Raw genomic sequence first — 4,956 nt, 5'->3', positions numbered from 1 at the left:
TAGGCTCATAAAAATTGGTCTAACTCATCTTGGAAGATGGTTGTTGAAAAGAATTAGTCTACTCTCTAATTGGATTACCAAACCGTCCAATAGGGGGAAAAGGAGCCCAAATTTGACAAAGACATGAAAGAACAACCCAAATCAACTTTGGAACAATTGGAGGAAGGCTCCTACATGTGTGAAAAAATTAAAAATCAACCCCAACTAAGTCCCTTGATTTTCGTTCAACCCCATGCCTTGAATCAAGGGAGAATTGATCACAAATCAAACAACCAACAACCCCTCATCCCACAATTCATGGTCGGCCGTGTATGGGAGATTCTTAAGGGATGTGTATGCTATTTTTAACAAACTCTCAAGCTCTCCCTCAAGTATAAATAGCACCTACCATTTACCTTTCAAACCATCCCCAACACTCAACATTCTCTCATCTTTCTCTCATCTCTTCCACGCCTAAAGCTTTCCACCTTCCCATTTTCTTTTAGCTAAAATTTCCTTGAGAAAGAAACTTTCTTGGCCAGCCACATTGAGGAGCAATTTGTGATAGATTGAAAAGATCAATTCTAGATCGTTGATAGGGAGGTTAAACTGGCCTTTGAGAAATTGTGGAGGAAGCAGTGAAAAATATGCAACAAAGAACACATGAATTTATAGTGGTTCGGCCCAAATTGCCTACTCTACTACCTTAGCTTACCATAAGTAAGGATTTCCCCATATTCACTAATTTGGAAACCTTTGATGACAAGGTTTAACCTTACAAGCTCTCTTAAGATTTATGCCCCAAAATCTTAAGATACAACTCCCTTAAGGTTTCAAAACAAACCTTAAGGATTAACCCTCTCTCTTAAAGAGAAAAAAATAAGCAAGTAAAGAAATAATCCTTACAAGATTATGATGTTTACCAATGAAGCAAAAACACAAAGAAGAACACTTGAGCTAAATGAATACAATGAAAGCTCACAAGTGTTTACAAGAAAAGGTATGAAAGAATTAAGCTCTAGGTTGTTTTGATTGATCTTTAAGCTTTGCACATGTTTCTTGTTGTTGCTAAACCTTTGGAAGATGGTATTTATACCCTCTAATTGATTTCCAATTGTTGTGGCTATTGTAGAAGTGAATGTAGTTGTTAGGAATAAGATACTAGGTCATTAAGCAACGAGTATCGATACCTATTAAAAGGGTATCGATATTTTTTGTAATTATGCAGATTTCAGTGATCGTTGGAGTAGGAATATCGATACCTTAGGAAATATATTGATACCTGTCAGGGTTTGAAAGAAACAGGATGTCAATTTGGTATCAATTATCAAAGGGGTATCGATACCTACCAAGGTTTGAAAATGGTTAAAACATATTTGAGAATGTTTGACTCAATTGAAACCATTTCAACTTGATTTTATCAAATTGCTCAACTTTACTTTTATTCAAAAACACTTTAATTTGTTACATCAAAACATATTATCCAATAAGGTTTAGTTTAACAATTTGCAAATGAGCAATCAAAGAAATTGGAGGAAGCCACCACGAACAGTCTTTGGGGAATCATCGAATTCATCAAGAGTTTCTTTTTCCTTTATCTTTAATTTGTTCTTAGTTTTTAAACATTTTTGCAAATTGTTTGATTGTTTTTCCATTAATGATGATGACTTAAATTGTTTCAGCTAGAATAATTGCAATGATGTGATTAAATTCGTTCAATTCATGTTTTTATTGTTCTATGCCTCAGTTGTTCGTGCTTCCAATTAAAATCATTCATGTTATTCATGCATAAAAAATGTTTGAATGCATTAGAATTAGTTGCTTAATTCGTCCTAGATGGTGATTAATGGACACAATAATTGGAAGGTGCATGCTTAATTTATATCCAACTCAAAAAAAATTAAAGGTTCATAATGATTCCAAAAGAATTCTATTACCTTACATAATTTTAGGTTTATATGATTAAATTGTTTCAAACCGACCCAGTCCCTGTTGCTTTTCATAAATTCTAAGAAATCCTTAGTTAAATATGGATATAGAAATATATATGTTTTCCTAAGTATAAGACTTTGAAAGAACTTATATTAGCTTCTAAGTTAATAAATGATTGGGTAGCCATAGAATTTTTCGGAACATTGTTAAACATGATAAAGAATGAATTGAGTGAAGTGTTGTAATTGTTCTAGCTTATTCATGTTATTGTTAAAACTTAAGAACTGCTACTAAACCATCTCATTTCATTACATTTAGGTGAATTCATTTGCATATCGTTGATTAGTTTAATTTTAACATCCATTACCTCAAGATATTATGTTTTTTTAACCAACTTGTGAATATTAATTTTACAATTATTGATTTAAACACAGTCCCTATGGAGACAATATTATTTTTACTTACTTATTACTTGATAACGACTGTGTATACTTGCACATTCCGTCGCGAACCAAGTGTTTGGCACTGTTGCTGGGGATTGTTAATAATTGGTTGTGAAATTATTACTTGAAATTTGGTTTATTTAATTTTGTTTTTATTTAATTAATTTTTTATTTTTTGTTATTTTCTTTTCAGCTATTTATGAGCATAAATCGAATAATAGATTTACTCCCAGTAGACCCTGAAATCGAGCAGACATTTAAACAAAGAAGACGAGAAAGACTAGCCCAGAGATAAGCCATAGAAATCGACCTTGAAAATCAAAATGAAATTCATGGGAATGGAGCTACTAATACTCGTAATCTAATCCTTTTTGTTGATGATAGAGATCGAGCTATAAGACAGTATGATGAGCCCCTTTTTTAATGAGTTTAATCTAGGAATTAGGAGACCGGAGATAGAGGCACCAGGCACCACAGTTTGAATTGAAGCCTGTGATATATATGTGACTCGTACACTTTGATGTAAGTAAAAGTCTGAATTTGAATAGATAAGGAATCGAAAGCTAGTACGTTGGGTGTACGGCTTTTGCTGTATGTAGTATCATCCACAACAGTAGAATTCATATCCCAAGACATGGGTAAATGAATATATTGCATACACAAACTATTATATTAATCCAATATGAAAATAAATGCATGTATTCATTTCTTTAAATGTGTACAATTGAATCAAAATCAAAAGTTTCATGTATCAAATTTCACTTTGAAACAAAATTCATATATAAAATTGAATTAATCTTTGAATTAATCTTCTCACCATGACTGCTCTCCGAAAAGATAAACAACTCGCCATAAAATGTACTCAATTCTCAATAAATTTCTTATTAATTATATATTAAAAATTATCATGAAATATTCACACCGTCTTTTAAGGAAAAAAAGGGTAGGGGATATGGAGGCAATACACAAAGGTTGTCTGTGGTTAATCTGGAATTTCGTGAGGTCAACCAAAGTGAACCTTTGACTTCTGTTAAAACATACTCTACACTATTGAGTTGTTGGCGCAAGCGCAACAATGGTAATAAATGTTTGATCCCATCAATTTTTATTTACTTTAGGTTTTATTTCTAAATTGACCTTTGAACTATACTTGATTATCAAATTAGCTCTTGAAGTTTTTCTTTTGTCAAAAGTTGTACCTATACTATTAATTTTGCTTTATTTTTCCCAAAAAATGTATGACGTCCAATAAGAATATACCACATGCCACGTTCTTATAAGCTAGATTTGTTTTTGTTAAATTAATACAAAATTAATAGTTTAGGCACTATTTCTAAAAAACAAAATAACCAATTTGAGAATCGAGGTATAGTTGAACTAATTACCAATTTACTAATAAAGCCTTCAAGCTCTACACTTCTCAATCATAAATATAACTAACCACCATTTTAGATTATGATAATTTAAAAAAATTGAAATTGAGTTTTAACTCAGTTGGCATTATTGATGTTACATTAGCTTGATGCTTATGGATTATAGCGCATTTCAATTTAGTTTGTTTGAAGTTTGGGAGGTTTGTGGTAAGAAATATATAGGAAAATTGGTTAAGAAAATAATTATGTCAAATTGGTAAATTTTAATGAAAATACTAAACTAAATAAGTTAACTATATCAACGGTTACAATTAATTGTATTGACAGTTTTGATAAAATCAATCATTAAAAATATTAAATTAAATAAGTTAACTCAAATCAAACAAACCAACTGAACACAATTAAATAACTAGTACACACATAACTTTTTGGCTTAATGCTCAGTTTGACCCCTGAATTATGCCTATTTTTCTATTTTGGTATTTGAATTTTTTTGTCCCAGATTGATACTTAAACCATCATTCAACTTGTTTTTTTGTAACAGTGTTAAAAAAATGGTCGTCATATGGTGCCAATCCGAATGTACCACTAGCACATCCAACCAATCACAATTTGCCATGTGGTAATTAAATTCATTTAAAATAAAAACATTAAATTTAAATTGAAAAAAACCCTTGACTTTGACTCACCATTGGCCACTATTGATTAATGTTGACCAACATTGATCACTGTTGACTATCCACGTGACATTATTAGAACACACCACATGTCTTTTTTTAATATATATATTATATTGATTAAAAATGTAAAAAATAATATGTAATACATAAATAATTCAAAAATTTAAAAAGATTTAAAATTTATAAAATTCTAAAATATATAAATATAAATTTCAAAATTCAAAATAATATAAAAAATTGAAAAAATATAAAAATATTATTTAAGTTTTAAAAATTACAAAAAAACCCTTGAATTTTCAAAATTATATTCTAGAAAACATGACATAAGTTTTAGTTTTTTCAAAATTGTAAATTCTAAGAATTCAAAACAACATATCTAAATTCAAAAACAATTTAAGTTTTCTTCTAGAATGTATTTTGAAAATTTAAGTTCTCTTTTAAATTTTTAAAATTTAAATACTTTATTAATTTTATAAAATTTATTTTGACTTTTAGAGTTTTATAATTGTTTTGAAAATTTTAAATTTTTTGAATTATTTATATATTATA

Source organism: Gossypium raimondii, chromosome 8 (genome assembly GCF_025698545.1).
Source record: "Gossypium raimondii isolate GPD5lz chromosome 8, ASM2569854v1, whole genome shotgun sequence".
In the NCBI taxonomy this organism is placed as follows: domain Eukaryota; kingdom Viridiplantae; phylum Streptophyta; class Magnoliopsida; order Malvales; family Malvaceae; genus Gossypium; species Gossypium raimondii.
The sequence above is the reverse complement of the archived record's forward strand: the minus strand, read 5'-3'. Positions refer to the sequence as shown.